Source organism: Nycticebus coucang, chromosome 17, assembly GCF_027406575.1.
Source record: "Nycticebus coucang isolate mNycCou1 chromosome 17, mNycCou1.pri, whole genome shotgun sequence".
NCBI lineage: Eukaryota > Metazoa > Chordata > Mammalia > Primates > Lorisidae > Nycticebus > Nycticebus coucang.
The window spans coordinates 52,804,179-52,824,609 of record NC_069796.1 but is presented as its reverse complement, the minus strand read 5'-3'; the positions used below and the strand labels follow the sequence as shown (position 1 = coordinate 52,824,609).

The window sequence follows — 20,431 nt, the reverse complement described above, 5'->3', positions numbered from 1 at the left end:
GACCTTTGCACTTACAATCACTTTTGCTAGGAACATACCCACTTCCTTTAGCTCTTTCATAACTAAAGTCATCATTGAGATGTCGGCTCAAGTGGCACTTCCTGAGATAAGCCTTCTTTGACCACTCTTGTAAATACTTGCCAATTATTTTTTGAAATCATCTTCATTCACTTGTCTCCTTGTATGTTTTCAGAATTCCCTGCTATGGGAAAAGCTCCATGAGGGTAGATACCTTGTCTTGCTTGTTCACTGATGTTTCTACAAACCCTAGAATGTTGTCAAGCTCCTAGTTAATCCTTAAGAAGTATTTGTTGAAAAAAAAAAAAAAAAAAGAAGTATTTGTTGAACACAATAGAATTAATGAGAGAGATAAGGAAATAAGCCTCCAAGAGTCTGAGTAATTTTCCTTAATTTCTATGGGTGTTCCTGATTCTGAAACTCACCTGCTTTTGCTACAGCAAGGCACTGCGGAATGAGACTGAGGTGTCAGGATTGCAGGCAGACTATATGGTGGGCAAGTATGGTGGGCAAGGGCCTTTTCAGGCTTTAGATTTTATTGTTGATGCAATCAAAACTAGAAAGTCACATCGATCATGGTTTTTCCCGACAACCCTGAATTTCCAATGGAACGAGATAACTTGAGAATTCTATTGATCTCCCATTTTTATAATGCCGTGAAGGTGACAAGGATCAATGGAAATTTGCGCTTTTCTACCCAGGACTCAGCAACTTTAATTTATATTTCCATCCAGATTCCCACAACTTTATAGCATGCGTTCCTCTTAGCATACACCCCTTATTTTAGTTAGAGAGGCACCATCTGTGTGAGCTCTGCCTTCCCAGCCTCTTCCAATTCAAAGAAAGTTCTCTCCCTCCTCCCCTGCTCCCTGAAACAGGGCCAGCATTTCCTGCTGTCCTCTCTCCCTGTGCAGCTTGACACGCACTCATTGGCCTACAGACCTTCGAGGGAGGGGCTTGTGTCTCAGGGGCTCTTCAAAAGAGATCAGGGTCTGAGCAGCCCAACCTTGCAGCTTGCAGCTGAAACTCTCTGCAGCCTTCTTCCCCCAGCCTGTGCTTTCCTGACCGCTGTCTTTTTCCTCTCTGGCTCAGCTTGAGACAGAGCCCCAGACCAGAGGAGCCTCAGGTCTTTCAGGCTTTTAATGTCAGTAATAGAAAAACTTGAGAATGTTTCCTGGATCTACCAGCAGGAGCTGGAAGATCCACTCCAGAAATACCTGAACAGCACTGAGGACTATCTGACCTTTCTCTGAAGACCTCAGCGCTGCCACCTCTTCCTCCCCGTGTCTGTCGTGTACGCGCTGATTTTTGCGGTGGGCATCGTTGGCAATCTCCTGGTGTGCCTGGTCATTCTGCGGCACCAGGCTATGAAGACACCCACTGACTACTACCTCTTCAGCTTGGCCGTCTCTGACCTTCTGGTCTTGCTCCTCGGAATGCCCCTGGAAGTCTACGAAATGTGGCGCAACTACCCTTCCTGTTCGGGCCGGTGGGTTGCTACTTAACAGTCCTCTTTGAGAGCCTGTGCTTCGCCTCCATCCTCAGCGTCACCACGGTCAGCGCGGAGCGCTGGGTGGCCATCCTGCACCCGTTCGGGGCCAAGCTGGAGAGCACCCGGCGGTGGACGCTCCGGATCCTCGGCGCTATCTGGGCCTCCTCCGTCCTCTTCTCTCTGCCCAACACCAGCATCCATGGCATCAAGCTCCACTACTTCCCCAGTGGGTCCTTGGTGCCGGGCTCTGCCACCTGCACAGTCACCAAGCCCTTGTGGATCTACAACTTCATCATGCAGGTCTCCTCCCTCCTCTTCTATATCCTCCCATGACGGTCATCGGCGTCCGCTATTACCTCATGGGGCTCAGAGTGAGTATGCAAGCCGGCTGGCCTGAGGTTCGGAGGAAAACTTAGAAGTGGAAACATTTAGAATCAGAAAGAAACAGAGAAAAATAGAATGAGCTCAGTTGGGAAACTGAGAAGTTAAAGGACTTGCCTCAAATTAGACAAATAATAACTCTATTTATCATTTCCTTTAGTGCATATTCCATTATTTTCCCTCTTTGTTCTTGTAGTTCTCATATCTAAGTCTTCCTAAAAATCACCTAGAAAACTTGCTATGGCTCCAAATAGGTATGCCCCACTCCTGGGAAAATCCCGTTCAGTAGGTCTGAATAAGAGAGCACATCAGATGATCTGGGGTTATGTGGCCACACTTTGAGAGACTCTGCCACATCCTGCTGTCTCCTGCCCCACCCACTGCCTACATTGAAATTTTCCTTTGTACCAACTTGGTCTAAGGTATAACACCTGCCTATGTTATAGTCCAAGACTTCTTAATGGTTGCTTGACCCTTTGGTTGAAATATCAGGTTAAATCTTTTTTAAATTATGATCTGAGTGAGATCAGCTTGGACTCCTATTAAGCAGGTGGATATTAAGGGATGGGGAGGTGAACAGAGCACATCAAATAGTGTAAAAGGAAGTGTGAATAAGAGATATGTGGAATTAAGAGAAAGGTATCAATTTTTAGCAATATATTTTGAAATTAGAGGTTCTTTTTCTTTGATCGTCATGGTAAACTGATTTCTCTCTGGGTAGGGATCTAAATTAGCTGAGTAAAACTATTTTTGATAAGAGTAAGAGTAAGTCTCTATAATTTCTCTACTGACATACTCTGTATTCAAATTCATGGTGGTGAAAGTTCTTGACCGTGACACCTTTATACCCATTTAAGGAGAAAGCTTGGGTAGTAAATAGTTATGTCCACAGGTCACACATAATATGCTCTTAGGAAAACCACATAGTTCTCCTGCATGTAGTTTTTCCTTATAAAATGAAAAAGTCACATCAGAGCATATCTAAAGCTTCTTCTGATTCCTTTTAAAAGGGGAGAGGAGGCAGAGGGAGGGGGATTGGAGGGATTACACCTGCGGTGTATCTTACAAGGGTATATGTGAAACTTAGTAAATGTGGAATGTAAATGTCTTAGCACAATAACTAAGAAAATGCCAGGAAGGCTATGTTAACCAGTGTGATGAAAATGTGTCAAACGGTCTATGAAAGTAGTGTATGGTGCCCCACGATCACATTAATGTACACATCTACGATTTAATAAAAATAAATAAATAAATAAAAAGGGAAAGGGGGAATCCTCTGTGAGCTAGAGTAATGTAAGTTATAAATGAAAGGAGAATAAAACAGACGTCGTACTCACATTATATGCTTCTAGGTGGCTCTGACCCCATACAGTATGTGACAACTAGTATATTCCCATCTCTGTCCATCTCTGAGAAAGGCGATTGTCAGAAATTCGTGCCCCATAGGTGGCCCTCTTGAATAACTATTGTCCTTAAGGTGAATGTTAAGGTCAAGTAGGAAGAACAAATTCTGTGCTACAGATGTTTAGGGACAAAATAAATCGAATCAGGTAGAGAGTTGTGCCAGTCTCCTCCTGAAAAAGTGGCCCCTCTATTCCAAGACATGCATGTCACCCCAGATTATCTCACAGACATGTCTTAAGAATGCCCTGTGCATCTCACTGAAGAGAAAAAACTTCTACATAACTCCAAATAGAGTCCAGTGAGAAATCCCCACCCTAAACCTAACAATGCCATCTCATCCAATGCCACACAATCACTTATATGGAGTCATTTTAGAAGGAAAAATATTTCTCCCCTGACCTATTAGACTTAGTTGAATTCAGCTTAGCTTTATTGGCATGAATCTACAGCTACCTTGTATCAGAAGCTAAGTAACAGCTCAGAAAATTGCTTAGAAACCACCCTGGTTGGCTCTGCTTTAATGCAACTTATTAGAGCTTGTTCTCAGGAAGGACGAGGGTTTATCCAGCTTACCAGAGGACAGCAGGAGAGGAACTATCTGCTTAAAAAGTCACCCTTAGAAGAATTTTAAAATCTCTGTATTGAGAGTCTGGAAAAGTAGGTCCTATTCTGTGACATTGACCTCATGCCCTTGGTACATGCTTTTGCCTGAAATGCTTCCACTGCCCACTACCACAATCCTTTTTGCCTTTCCTACTTTCCTTTAGCCTTTATGCCACATTTCAATCACATTTCCTCAGGGATGCTCCCCTGGATTCCCTAGATACACCCGGTTCCTGTAAGTGTTCCCATACCCCAGTGATATTCCGTAATTGTAATTTATAATTCTATACCTGTAGATTCTTTAATTAATTTCTTTCTACCTAACTAGATAGTAAACTCAGTTAATGAATGAGACTAAATTGCTTCCCTTATTGCTGAGTTTTTCTATCTTTAAAATAAAAGACTAAAAATATTATTTCTAAGGGCCTTTTGGATCCAAGAGATTTAAAGGGATCCAAGCAACCCTACTGATTGTTAAGTTATTGACTCTCTTGGAAGTTCTAAAGGGGAGATTGGCCCTGGCACCCACTGCCTTGGGAAGGCAGCAAACTCAGACTGATGTAATCATAGGATGAGGGAAGGAAGGAAGCCATATGCATGCTCAAAGCTAAACTTTCAATCCTGATGCATTATTCCAGGACACAGTCTCGGCTCTACAGGGATTAAATGTTATGAAAATGTAACAGGGAATTTGAGAGGAAGCTCTGATGAAAGTCTAATCTAGTTCTTATATCACCTGCATGTGGTCTTAATGCTTGAGTTGATAGGAATGAATATATGAATTGTGGCAGAATCCAACCATGCCAACACAAGATTATACTGATTTTTTTTTTTTTGTAAATACGTTATGTTTAAAATGTAGAGATGTTTACATAAAATCAATTATTATAATCCTGGTATTCTGGAACCAAATATCCACAAACTTCTTAAATGAATATGAACAGCTGGTAGAGTAATTTCAATCAGTGTAAATAATTAATCAAATAATATATCCTCCTGAATGGTAATCAACCCCATGACCTTTCTCTCGCTTTGATCTACCATAGCTAAAGAGGGTAGGGTAGGAAGCCCTCTGAACTTCCTATATAGTAACCACAATTTTTCACTCCTATTATTGTAACCTGAGTTTTTAAATAAAAATTAAAGCTTTATTTATAATCCTAGCACTTTGGGAGGCCAAACCAGGAGGATCACTTGAACCCGGGAGTTTGAGACCCGCCTGAAAAACATAGGGAGACCCTATCCTTATGAAAAAATTAAAAAAAAAATTAGTTGGGCATAATAGCACACATCTGTAGTCCCAGTTACTCAGGAGGCTGAGGCAGGATCATTTGAGAACCTATCTCGAAATAAAAATAATGAAATAAAATAAGGTAAAATAAAAATACAAGAAGACCTGGGAATAGGTAAGAGTAATTTATGGTTGAATATCTACTTTGTTAAACATCTGAAGGGAAATAGTATTCTTCAGAAATAAAACAGCATTTAATATTTGCTAGACAAATTGTTTAAATTACTCCAAATTCTGCTGTAACAATGTACAACATGCATAAATATTCAATTTTTACTCTTCCTCTAATTAGCTGTTCACTATAACCTAAGAAAGCTGCAAAGTAAGCAACAGTTGATCGACATGGATTTTCTTTTCAATGCAAACTATGTTTGTACAGGAACCCTGTGCATAAAAGAATTGTGTGAACTATTTGATGTTTCATTTTAAAAAAAGTATTCCTTAGGGTGGAGAAATTACTGTAAGAATTGTTAAACCCAACAAAAGAAATGGCTAGTGACTAATAGATCTCAATATGCATTTGCTGTTCTTAATCATGTACTGAAATGACACGACTGTACCTTATTAATAACTACAATCTTTTAAAAATGTTGTGAAATTAGAATCTTTAATAGATTTAAGCTGAGTTAGTAAAATTGGCAATTTGACACATTGTTCTCACCTTGAACATGCTCCTCTTTGCCTCTGGCTGCTTCTTTGTGTCAACACAGGCACCCCTTGTGGGTGAGTGGTATGAGAAAGAGAATTTCTAGAGACACTCAGTAATCCATATGATTGGGCCATATAAATAAATAAATCTAGGTGCGAATAGATAACTCTTTTTAAATCAGTTTTTATTATGTCTTTTGAGTAGACACGGGACAATAATCAGAATCACAGTAATAACAATAATATATAACATGCTGAGTATCGCACGCGAGACACTGAGAAAAGCACTCTACTTGCATTATTTTGTTTTTCTTTTAATATTAATAATATCTTACCATCTTCAGTTTTCTCCCACCTAGTCTTTAATTACCGTACAATTATTCTTCTATTTCTTTTCGAGTTCTAGGTGACTCTAAAGCAGGCGTCTTCAAACTGTGGCCCGCGGGTTGCATGAAGCCGTGTGAACTGTATTTGTTCCCATTTTGTTTTTTACTTCAAAATAAGATATGTGCAGTGTGCATAGGAATTTGTTCATAAATATATTTTTCAAACTATATTCTGGCCCTCCTATGGTCTGAGGGACAGTGAATTGGCCCCCTGTTTAAAAAGTTTGAGGACGCCTGCTCTAAAGGGTCAAATCTCACAAGACCTTTAATTCCTCACCTTATGAAGACATGTGTAGAGGGCACCACTATGTCCAGGACACACAGGGCCTGGTTTACTGTTCATCCAAGTGAATACTTCAGGGCCCCTGTGGTCCTGAGAGCCTTCTGATATGTTTGTCTGGGAAATAGGATATGCCTGTTGATCTCTAAAGGCAATCCTGAATGATCCACCCTTTTGAGTCTTATTTAATTTTAAATACCTTCTCTAAAATATTCCCTTCAAATGCCATCTAGTCCAGGAGCTTACTGTTTCTTAGGGTGGTTTGTTCCATTGTTGCACACACCTAATCATATCAATTTCTTCCTTACCTCAGGTTGGAATCTATCTCCTTATAATTCAATATCTCCCTCCTACTCTACCCCTGAGACTACATAAAATAAGTTAAATTTTTCTTCCACTTGATGGCCTCAGTCAATCATTCAGAACTTTTTACATTGCCAAGAGGGAACCCCAGCTCAATCTGGCAAAAATCATGAAGAGGGGCGTGGACCTGACAAGCTCAGAAGCAGAGCTGGCTCTTGGTGAGGATCAACTTCCTCATGGTAGAGGAAAAAAAAGAAAAGAAAAAAACTTTTGTTATTTCTGTTATGCCAGACCTTCAATACAGAGAAGGGCTCCCTCTGTCAGTACTGATTTTTAAAAAAAGAAGCAAAACTTCCATTGCCAGAAGTACAATACCTGAAACATTATTGGTCCCAAGTATGCAATCACTATGACTAGGAGATTAAGACATGTTGCTTGGCTAAGTTATTTAGAGACTGTAACTAGAGCTGGACCCGGGGGTCATTCTCATCCAAATTCATGACTAAGAATAGGGAAGGAATAGATTCACTAAGAGAAAATCAGGGTGCTATTGGTAAGATAAGAAAAGAATAAATGCTTGAGGACCAGTGTGTAAATATATACTAACTATATACTGTACTTTACTAACGTCTAGATATTTGATGGTAGTTTATCATGAGTCCTTAAAGCTTCCTTTACCTGGATGAACACTCCATCCCCTGCCCTCCAAATAAAAAATATATAAATTAAAGGGAAAAAATTTTGTTCTATGAATGAGGTAGATCTTCAGTGCTTTGGGCGTTCAGAGGAAGGAGAGGGCAATGAACTAAAGTGGATACCAAAATCTTCAGGCCTAGGTGGGGCTTGAGCTGAATAAGGCAGCTGGTACACACAGAAGTATTAATATTTCAAATTTTCAGATGTTACATGAAGGATCAACACAACTTCAAACTAGGATGAATATATTTTAACATCTTGAATATTCATAATGCCCATTAGCATATTAAAAGTTCTGAGAAGACTCACCATGAAGACTGACCTTTCATGAGGCAGAAATAATACCTGCTTTGGTTTTATATTGCCTACCTATTTCACTATATTAGAAGTCTAACATTACTAAATGAATAAATGACTCAAAGAGTCAATCCGACTAGGTTTTTTTTTTTTTTTTTACTTCAGAATTTTATATTTTTCATGGAATACCTACTAACATGCTATATTTCTTGGTTTCTACAGAATTGCATATGAAAAATGGTTGCACTGCAACTTGGCCACAATCATATATGGAATTGGCTAGGTGACCTGGAATCCAATTCTATCTCTAACTTACTCTAAACATTGGACATTTTCTTACATTTCTCTAAGTGCCAGTTGTCTTCAAAATGAGTGTTAGTTATGCCTCTCAGATCATTAAGGAAGAAAAAAAATTTGCCTCCCTTTCTAACCATCTCTTCCTACTTCCTTTCCAGCTGAAGAAAAACAAATCCCTTGAGGCCAATGAAGTGACTGCAAATATTCAAAGACCCTCTAGACAGTCAGTCACCGAGATGCTGTGTGAGTCCTCTATTTTCTTTGGTTTTGTTTAAAACAGCAAAGAAGTCGCATAGTTGCATTTGGTAGTGGGGTCAGATCCAAAGTTATCCTGAAATATATTTGTGAGGGTAGATTAAGATTAAGAGAAACCCAAGAGATTAGGTAGGTAATGGTCTAAATCAATGTTTTTTAATCTTGTTTTCTCTCATGGCACACTTGAACCTATAGTTAAACTTTCATGGCACGCTTAAATTATGTTGATGAAAAAAAGTAAAAAAAAAGGAATATACTTACTGTGCTTTGAACTTCTTTAAAAAAATAATATAATTAATGATCTTAAAAAGTTTTTCTAGCACATCAGTTGAAAATCGCTGGTCTATCCAGGTAGATACATGGTACAATGTGGATTATCTTTCTTGGTTTATTCGAGCTCTTATGACTTCTATGTTTTGTTTCATTTTTTATTTTGAACCCTCAAAACAATACTCTAAATTTCATCCATTGTAATACACTCTGTGTAGTGGTTGGTAAATTGTATGCACTCTCTGAGCCTTTGAGCACCACTTTCTTCCCCTTCTAAAAAATGAACAGGTGGGGGCGGCGCCTGTGGCTCAAAGGAGTAGGGTGCCGGGCCCACATTCTGGAGGTGGTGGGTTCAAACCTAGCCCCAGCCAAAACTGAAAAAAAAAAAAAAAAGAAAAAATGAACAGGTGTTTTTAAATCTATTTATATTGTAGATTTCTTTAAATATATGATATAAAAGCTGTGGACTCTCCACCCTGAAAATATATAATTGTGCATACATAAGATAGCAATCCATTTAAGGATTGTAACCCCCTAATGCCCACCCACCAACTCCACGAGTTCTTTTCTTTTTTTGCAGTTTTTGGCCTGGGCCAGGTTTGAACCTGCCATGTCCAGTATATGGGGCCAGCACCCTACTCCTTGAGTCACAGGTGCCACACCATGAGATTCTCTTTTAATTCCAGATTAACAACATTTGGCCAAGAGTAGCTCTGAATTGTCATTTTACTTAAGATCTCATATAACTATATCAAACAGTATGCTTATAAATAAGATACTAAAAAAAATATCCAAGTACTGGCCCACATTCTCCTAAAAGAATGTTATAAAAATATATAATCCAGCACTAGTCCCTGAAAGCAACTGATGAGAGAAAGGAAATTTATGATATACTTTCCAAATAAAAACCTAAGGTTTGAAAGAAAGGAATCCTCAAGGCTATGATGCGTATGAAACATTCACTATGTGGTATTTGTGAATAAAAAATTGTGAAGTCACTGAAGTTAGTCTTTTCAACTCTAGTAATCATCTTCTTGGAAATATGTTAGCCCTTATTGGCACCTGAATTTTCCTATTAAGGAAACAAGTGTCTCTTCCCTTTTCTCATGGATGATAATCTATTCTCATAAAACGTCTCAAAGCCCACTCACATCAAAGTCACACTAAAAGAATACACTATAAAGTACGTGCCTTGGGAGGAGATTCAATTTTAAGAGGAATTAAATTTTTAACTAAAGAGAAGAAATATAGGCAGTAGTGAGCAGATTGGGGTCTTGAGTGCAAAGTTTAGAAAAAGCATCTAGATATCTCTGAAATCACATCACACAGGCAGATGACTTACTCTGAAAGTGTTTAATGCCAACAGGAAATATACTAAGAAAACTTCAAAGATTCACACAGACACAGAGAACTGTAAAATGAATGCCCATATACCCTCACTCATTCTCAAAAATTATCACATCATAACTGACCTTGTTTTATCTTATACCCTCAAACCCTACAAGATGATTTTGAGGAAACTTCCAAGCATAATGTCATAGCAAAAGAAAGTATTCTACAACTTCAAAAGAGAAAAACATTATATATTTATAGTTGTGGAGCTTAAAGGCCACAAAGAAAAATTGCAGTAGCACCTATCTCTGTCTTGAGCATGGAAAATAACAAATTCGAAGGAATTCTGTGCTGTATTAATTTATAATATGATAGACACATCCCCTCCCAAGCAAAAGATGCTGGTATGGCATTTATTAAGCTTGTGGTTGTTCAATCTTCCTCTCTCTCATTCCCAGCCCATGACAGAATTTAAAATTATTGAATTCAGAGAAACTTCTATTTCAAGAGTAACAAGATGAATTCATTCATAAATTTAATAGTTTGTTGTTAATGTATAACTTCAAAGAATACTAACTACTTAAATCCACCCATTTATATACAAGTTTCTGTGGCTCCAATAATCTCCTTGCAACAAGCTTTATTTTCCACAAGAAAATGTTTTTGGAAACATAACCTGCAAATATCCTCTCCCATTCTGAGGGCTGTCTGCTTGCTTTACTTACTGTGTTCTTGGCTGTGCAGAAGCTTTTTAGTCTGATCAGATCCCAGTAATATATTTTTGGTCTTGCTTCATATGCCTGGGCGAGGTCCATTTCATAAAATATTCCCCCAGGCCAATTTATGCAAGTGTTTTCCCTGCACTCTCTCCAAGTATCTTTATAATTTCATATTTTAAGTTTAAATCTTTTATACAGTAAGAATCAATTTTTGTTAATGGTGAAAGGCGAGGGATCAGTATCAGTCTTCTACAAGTCACCAGCCAATTCACCATTTGTTAAATAGAGAATCTTTCCCCTAATTTGTGTTTTTGATAGGCTTATGAAAGATCAAATGATGATAAGTGGCTGGTTTCATCTCTTGGTTCTCATAAATGCATTAATGTACACAGCTATAATTTAATAAAAAATGTTTTGGAACTTTGAAATAAGTTAAAAACTGTTTTAAGTGTTTTTTTTTTTTTTTTGCAGTTTTTGGCTGTGGCTGGGTTTGAACCCACCACCTGCAGTATATGGGGCCAGCACCCTACTCCTTTGAGCCACAGGTGCCACCCTGTTTTAAATAATCTAAAGGAAACTAACATTATACAAGAAACTTTGAACGATCATATGGAAAACTGATCTTAGATTTTATATAATTCATTACTATTTTAAATATTCCTTATAAGGATCTTTAGGATCTAGTTTACCTGAAATAGTTATAAACTTAACAAAGGTAGAAGAGAAAACTCCTAGAAGGAATGGATAAGTCAGAGTAAGCATTGAATACTATCCTTGCACCAACTGCCTTTTGCTTTCCCATTTTTCATCCTTTTCCAGTTGTTTTGGTCTTAGTATTTGCTATCTGTTGGGCTCCATTCCACATTGATTGACTCCTCTTCAGCTTTGTGGAGGAGTGGACTGAATCCCTGGCTACTGTGTTCAACCTCATCCATGTGGCGTCAGGTAAAGCTTAGCTGATTTGTTTGTACACCAAGCGACCAGGTAATTGCTTCTTCATCATCTTGTTTAGATGCCTGCATATACTGATTTATCTAGGGACTTTCTTTTTTTTTTTTTTTATTGTTGGGGATTCATTGAGGGTACAAATAAACCAGGTTACACTGATTGCAATTGTTAGGTAAAGTCCCTCTTGCAATCATGTCTTGCCCCCATAAAGTGTGACACACACCAAGGCCCCACCCCCTATCTAGAGACTTTCTATATAATAAGCAAGACACTTGGTTTATATTTTAGTCAAAGATTTGATTTAGGTAGGTTACTAGTCGAAAAATACATGTATCAGGTCCTTATTTAATCAGCTACTTTATAGACAATCTCAACTCTAAGTTGGCAAGATTATGACAAGAGATTGCTCAAGAAGTGATTCTTCTGGTTTTCTTGCCAATGGCCACGCCATTGAACTGGTTCTTGTTTAGTAACCAGGACAGTGTCCATGTCCCCCCAATGTATTGCTTTTAGCAAGTGCTCTGTCCTCATGAAAGCTCACAAAAGTGATCCTTCTTTGACTCTGTTTGTCAAAGATAAGACTGAACATATTGGAAACAGTGATGGAAATGTCACACAGTCAGAGGACATAGCTTTGCACCTCAGTTCCACCACTGATATTCTCAGTGATCTAGAGCAGATGGTTTCCTGCCAGCTAAAATTTCCTCAGTTGTAAAATGGTAATAATGTCTGCTCCAGGCAAACCATGGACTAATGGCAGGAAGAAAATGCAATTATACATGAATAGATATTAAAGAGTTTTTTAAGCTATAAAATTCTGTATGTTTATCTGTAATCATCACAACAAGGTGAAATAGAGAGTATCATCAACATTTTATAGTCGAAGTAACAGTTCCACCAGAAGAAATAATTTGCCCGAAGGCACTCAGCTGGTAAATAGCAAAAACAGGGCTTATGCCCAAGTTATCTAACATCTAGTTAAATACTAAGTATTCTTTCCTCTAAACTAGAGCAGAGGATGCCCTCCGAGGTCTGTCTGTTAGTCACCGTGACTGTTAGCCTCAGGTTCAGACCTCTTCCATCCCCCAACTCCTGCTAGGCACAGGATGATTCCATGGGTTCTTTAAGTTATCAAAGATATTACCAGAAAAGAAAAATAAGTTTAGGTTTTGCAAATTAAGTTCCAGATGTTCATAGAGCAACAACAATAGCATTTAAATGTGTACTGAATACCATGTGCATTATCTATTTTTTGTTATTCTCTTTTTATGTACTCAGCAAGCCTTATGTATAGCTTATACTTCAATATTAGTATTTCTGAGTCCACGCATTTACCCTTCAGAGCCAAATCTTAAAAATATTTCTGCCTCTTAGTTTATCCTTATGGTTTATCTGATAAAAATGGAGTGTTTAAATAACTTGGAAAATACTACGAGTTCAAATAAGACTTGACTTTTTGACTATACCTGTCCAGATATATTAAAGCAATCAGTTTAAAATTCCAGAATTATGGCTATAATAATGACATTATTCTGCTAAAATACCATCTCTACTTTCCTTACATTACAATCTAGATGAACTCTAAACTGCCTAAGCCCTACCAAAAAAAAAATGCCTCCAACTTGTCTTTTTACCCTCCAAGTTATAGTATTTCCATCCATAGACCATAAACTTCTCAAACTGGTAAATTAGAGAGTTCAGCACATTGTTTCTATATAACATAACCATCCCTGCCTTTGCAGATTTGTGCACAGTACGGCTTCTACCTGCAACACCCTCTCCTACCCTTAATTCTCTCCATTCCACTTCAAGGTCTGGCTACAGTCCAATCACTTCGCACTAAATCTTTCATGAACTTAACAGTCCTTATGTTTATCCCATTATGTGAATTGCATAACACAATTGTCAGTATCTCATATTTTCTCCTTAACAGATACTTTTTGATAATCATTCAATCATTCAATGATAATCATTCAAAACAGATACTTTTTGATAATCATCCAATTTAGTCATAGCTGTGACTTCTGTAATACCTTTACAGGGCCTTGGAGAACAAAGTCTAAATTCATCACCTTCTAATGTGCCTTGATGCTCCTAGCATAGAATAAGAGTTCCTTTAGCATTTATTTTTTAAATGAAATAACAGTATATATAAATTTTCTCCTTTGATATTCTTCCCTGCCCAATCTTTACACCAGCCAAGTAGCACTCTGAAGATCCTGAACTATGTAAATAAGGACCAGAAGGAACATGTTGAAAATAGTACCTATCGTTTGTTTAATATTCTTAGCCATTCTTAGCCTTTCTATGATGGTATCTTAACTTCATCATCACAATAATCTAGGGAGATGGATTAGGCTGGAATTTCCATTCCCATTTTACAGAGAAAGAAACCGAAGTGTCAGAGTTTGTCTAAGGTCATAATATAAGCCAGAGCCAAGATCATAAACTAGGTCTTCTGAATCCCAACCTCAGGCTCATTTGGAGCCTTGGGAAGAAATGGAATATGGCAACAAAGGAAGAGTGTATACTAAACAGGAAAATGCCAATGTGCAAGGCATCTGCTGAAGAAAATAAATGGTAAAACACAATTATTCAGTGAGATGGAAGAGCCTTTGAAGGAAAAGCATAGTTAGGGAAAGGAGGTTGGGGAATATTTCTTTGAAGAGACATCTAGCATTACAAGGAATCTCAGTGGAACTGAGGTTTGACTTATTTATCATTCCTCCATTACTTGCAGTTTCAAGTTATAGATTTAAGTAAAATTCCAATAAGATAGAAATATCTCTCTGTCCTCTGATATTTAAACATCTCTTGTTAACGCTCTAGGAATATGTTATTTAATTAAACAAGTAGGGGTCAAAGGAAGTTGTTGAACATCTTAAAGAGAGTCCAGGTCAGCCTAAATTTTTCCAAGATTCTTTAATCTTTCTGTGTTTGATTCCTAAGCAGACAGGTGGAAAATGTGTTCAGTTCATTTAGTATTTCAATTAGAGCCTTGTATACATTATCACTTCCAAAAGAGGCGATGACAGGATTCTGCGCATTTGAAAATATTTATGCTTCTCCCTTCATGTCTCTGCCTTGGTTTTAATTTGTTGCATTCCAGGTGTCTTCTTCTACCTCAGCTCAGCTGTCAACCCCATTATCTACAACCTACTGTCTCATCGCTTCCAGGCGGCATTCCGGAGTGTGGTCCCTCTTTGCTGCAAGTGGCAATCCCAGCATCACACGCAGAGACCACTTGCCCAGTGGAACATCTTCCTGACAGAATGCCACCTTGTGGAGCTGACTGAATATACAAGTCCCCAGTTCCCTTGTCAGTTGTCCCTTCATATCTCTCACCTCTCCACAGCCCTCTGTACTGAGCAGGTACCGTGAAGCAACTATGAAGGTTCTACCTTCAAAGCACTTGGATTCCTTCAGAGTGGACTTTCTTCTATGCCTCAGAACTGCAGGTGGAGTTAGTCCATAATCTATCCCTTGTCATCTGATGGTAGGGTGGTAAATGGCTCTTAGTACTCATGTACCAATTTCTAGCTATTTTTTAATATACATGAAAACTGAGATTTAGGGTCTAAACCCCAGAAAGATCTGATAATCAGCTATCTTTCACTTTCCCCTTTCATGCCCCTTCACTGGTCCTTGAACATAACTGGCAAAGCATGGAAACTGGGGCAATCGTTGCTACTGGGAATGTTTCTTTTCTGAGTCATCTACACTCAATTGGTCCTACAACTAAAGGTCACTGTAAGCCAGAGAGGGAAGACATGTAGATACTGTTGTATAATACTTTATATGATTTGAGAATCCATTATCAGTGTCCCTCCACAGAAATCTGCAGCCACGGCTCATTTTATTATGCTTCCCTTTATTGTACTTTGCAGCCATTACACATTTAAAGAATTGACGGCTTGTGCCAGCTCTGTGTGGGACAATTCTATTGACACCGTTTTTTCCAGCAGCATGTGGTCACTTCATGTCTCCGTGTCCATTTTGGCAATTCTAAAACTTCCAAACTTATTCATCATTACGATTATTATTAGATCTGTTATGTTGATCTGTAATCAGTGATCTTTGCTGTAAGTATCATAATTGCTTGATGGCAAAATGAACCACATCCATGTAATACCCATATAACATGGCAAACATAGTATATAAATGTCATTGTGTGTTCCAACTGCTCTGCTCACTAGCTGCTTCCCTGTCTTCCTTCATCTCCCCCCCCTCCTCAGGCCTCCCCATTCCCTGAGACACAATAATATTAAAATTAGGCCAATAAATAACCTTGTAATGTCCACTAAGTTTTCAATTGAAAGGAAGACTTCCACCTCTCTCACTTTAAATAAAACCTAACATAGTAAGGAAGGCATGTCAAATGCTGATATAGGCCAAAAACTAGATCTCTTGAACCAAAGTGTTAGCCAAGTTGTGTTGAGACATTTATATTCTACACTTACTAAGTTTCACATGTACCCTTGTAAGATGCATCAGAGGTGTAATCCCACTAATCACCCTCCCTCCGCCAATCCTACCCCCACCCTCCCATCCCTCTCCCCCTTCCCCATATTCTTAGGTTATAACTGGGTTATAGCTTTCATGTGAAAGCCATAAATTAGTTTCATAGTAGGGCTGAGTACATTGGATACTTTTTCTTCCATTCTTGAGATACTTTACTAAGAAGAATATGTTCCAGCTCCATCCATGTAAACATGAAAGAGTAAAGTCTCCATCTTTCTTTAAGGTTGCATAATATTCCATGGTCTACATATACCACAATTTATTAATCCATTCGTGGATCGATGGGCACTTGGGCTTTTTCCATGACATAGCAATTATGAATTGGGCTGCAAGAAACATTCTGGTACAAATATCTTTGTTATTATGTGATTTTTGGTCTTCTGTGTATATACCTAGTAGAGGAATTATAAGATTGAATGGCAGATCTATTTTTAGATCTCTAAGTGTTCTCCAAACATGTTTCAAAAAGGAATGTATTAATTTGCATTCCCACCAGCAGTGTAAAAGTGTTCCATTTTCTTGAGATACATGCCAACATCTCTGGTCTTGGGATTCTGTGATATGGGCTTATCTTACTGGAGTTATATGACATCACAAGGTACTTTTGATTTGCATTTCTCTGATGATTAAGGATGATGACCATTGAAGAGAGTACAGGGAAAACCCTTGAAGAAATCGGTTGCTATACTACATGAACTCTCCCTCAATGGCTTAAAGACATTACATGGTCTTTTTGGCTGGGCATGGTGGCTCATGCCTGCAATCCTAGCACTCTGGGACGCCGAGGCTGGTGGATTGCCCGAGCTCAGGAGTTCGAGACCTGTCTATGCCAGAGTGAGACCTTGTCTCAAAAAAAAAAAAAAAAATGTGTTTTTAGAACTGGGGAAGAAACCCGTAGGCAAGCCAGTGGAAGTGAATAAAGAGCCTACGAGCATCCGTCCCCAAGTCATTTTAGAAATTTACTTCAAATCAGTGGGAATGATGGGGAAAACAGGCAAACCTTTTAGAAAATAGAACTAGAGCCTTACCTTTTCTAAGATAATTTTCTGGCTCTGGGCCCATGGTACAGTGCTTACTGCACTAGGCACATACACTGAGGCTGGCGGGTTTGAACCCAGCCTGGGCCTGCTAAACAATGACAACTGCAACAAAAAATAGCCAGACATTGTGGCAGGTGCTGTCATCCCAGCTACTTGGGAGGCTGAGGCAAGAGAGTCACTTTAGCCCAAGTGTTTGAGGTTACTGTGAGCTATGATGTCAAAGCACTCTACTAAGAGTGACATAATGAGACTCTGTCTCAAAAAAAAAAAAAAAAAAGGAAATAATTTTCTGACAGAGCAAAAATTTTAACATAGAAAATGTAAAATAATTCTGGGTTAATTAAATTTTACTATTAGAAATGAGGAAGACCTTTGTGAGCAAGAAAAAATACATAAAATATACAGAAAAAGACAATCTTTATAAAAATGTAAAAGCAATCAATGGAGAAACGGTAGTCTGTTTAACAAATTATGTTGGTGTAACTGGACATCCATAGGCAAATAGATGAACTTCAGTGGAAGTCCAACATCTCATGTAAAAACAAAACACAAAATAGATGACAGGCTTAAGTATAAATCCTAAAACTACAAAACTTTTTAGAAAAAAATAGGAGAAAATCTTCACTATCTAGGTGTAAGCAAAGCGAAATATTTGACACGAATATTATGACACATAGAAATAAAAATTGATCAATTGAACATCATCAAAAATTAAAACTTTTGTCTTTGAAAGACTCCGTTAAGAAGATGAAAAGACAAGGTATAGCCTGGGTGAAAATATTTGCAAAGCACATATCTGGCAAAGGACCTGTTTCTGGACTGTACACAAAGAGCTCTCAGAACTCAAGTAAAAACAATAATAATAATAATAATAAAAATAGAGAAGATCTCTTTAGAAATGGGCAAGAGATATAAAGGCACATGTCACCACTAAAGAAGATACACAGATGGCAAATCTGCCCATGAAAATATGTTGAACATCATTTGACGTTAGGGAAATAAAAATTAAAACCACAATGACATATCCCTCACATACCTATCAGAATGGCTAACACTTAAAAAAGAAAAAACTATGATAACAACAAACTGGCAAACATGAGGAGAAACTGGATCACTCATCTCACTGTGGGAATGTTCAGCCACTCTGGAACACATGATAGTTTTAAAAACACCTATGCATGCTAAAATAAAGTAGTATTGAATTGTAACCCAATATGAAAAAGTATAAAACATAAAATAAATGTCCATGAATCCATATTGTTATAAACAAATCATCAAATAAATTAAATGAGGGAGAAGAAACAAATTTACTAGGCAGGAGGATTCTCAGTAATTTTTGTAGACTCTCCACTCTCCAGGAAGTGGAACATGACTTCCCACTGTTTAAGGATATGGTGCATGGTGACTTCCTTCCAAAGAGTATGATATGGAAAGTTAGGTTAAAAAAAAAAAAAAACAAGAGTAGTTTAACAGTGGCTAAAACTGATAAACACTACCTCTGGTCAAGTCATCATCAATAGTGATAGGTTGTGTTGATAGTGTATACCTTTAATATCATGTGATGAAAATAAGGGATGCATGCAACAATTTGATCTTCAAAGAATTATGCTGAGTTTGAGAAAAAGCCAATCCCCAAAGGTTTCATATATTAGGTGATACAATTCATATAAAAAACTTTTTTTTTCTTTTTTTTTTTGAATCAGAGTCTCACTTTGTCACCCTCAGTAGAGTGCTGTAGCCTCACAACTCACAGCAACCTCCAGCTCTTGGGCTTAAGAGATTCTCTCTTTTTTTTTCTTTTTTGCAGTTTTTGGCCGGGGCTGGATTTGAGCCCGCCACCTCCGTCACATGGGGCCAGTGCCCTATCCCTTTGAGCCACAGGTGCTGCCTTTAAGCATTTCTCTTGCCTCAGTAAGAATATAAAAATTAGCTTCATGTGGTGGTGCACACCTGAAGTAGCAGCTACTTGGGAGGTTGAGGCAGGAGCATCACTTGAACTCAGGAATTTAAGATACTGGTGAGTTATGATGATGCCATTGCACTCTAGCTGGGGTGACAGAGCAAGATCTGTCTCAAAAAAAAATAAAAATAAAAAAATAAAAAGTTTAAGGACTTTGTGGGCTGAACTGCACTGCTGGCTAAATTTCGAAAGGAGTGGAACAAACTACCTGATTATCAGTCTCATGTTGGGCTGGAATTTTCACAGGGGACATTTCCTGTTCTCTGTCAAGTTCTTTGTTTTGTACCAGCTGCCTGCCAGAGGTCTTGCGTCTTTAGACTACACAGGATGACTGAAGGTCAGCTTTAACATTTTCTTTATTTTATTAAATCATAGCTGTGTACATTAATGTGATAATGGGGCACCATACACTGGTTTTATTGACCATTTGACACATTTTCATCACACTGGTTAACATAGTCTTCCTGGCATTTTCTTACTTATTGTGTTAAGACATTTATATTCTACATTTACTGTTTCACATATACCCTTGTAAGATGCACCACAGGTGGGTGGGGCCTGTGGATTAAGGAGTAGGGCGCTGGCCCCATATACTGGAGGTGATGGGTTCAGACCCAGCCCCGGCCAATAAAAATACAAAAAAAAAAAAAAAAATGCACACAGCTGTAATCCCACCAATCACCCTCCCTCCACCCACTTCCCACCTCCCTCCTCTCCCTTTCCCCCTTCCCCCTATTCTTAGGTTGTAACTGTGTTATAGCTTTCATGTGAAAGGTATAAATTAGTTTCATAGTAGGGCTGAGTACATTGGATACTTTTTCTTCCATTCTTGAGATACTTTACTAAGAAGAATATGTTCCAGCTCCATCCATGTAAACATGAAAGAGGTAAAGTCTCCATCTTTCTTTAAGGCTGCATAATATTCTATGGTGTACATATACCACAACTTACTACTCCATTTATGGGTCGATGGGCACTTAGGCTTTTTCCATGACCTAGCAATTATGAATTGGACTGCAATAAACATTCTGGTACAAATATCTTTGTTATGATGTGATTTTTGGTCTTCTGGGTATATGCCCAGTAGAGGGATTACAGGATTGAATGGCAGATCTATTTTTAGCTCTCTAAATGTTCTCCATATGTCTTTCCAAAATTAATGTATTAATTTGTATTCCCACCAGCAGTGCAAAAGTGTTTCATTTTCTCCACATCTGTGCCAACATCTCTGGTCTTGGAATTTTGTGATATAGACTAGTCTCACTGGAGTTAGATGATATTTCAAAGTAC

At 38.2% G+C, this 20,431-nt stretch overlaps 1 pseudogene; it reads left to right on the top strand.

Annotated features, from left to right (window-relative positions):
- The first annotated feature begins 1,160 nt into the window (after nucleotides 1-1,160).
- LOC128568551 (neuromedin-U receptor 2-like) lies at nucleotides 1,161-15,088 on the top strand (annotated as a pseudogene).
- The last annotated feature ends 5,343 nt before the right edge of the window (nucleotides 15,089-20,431 follow it).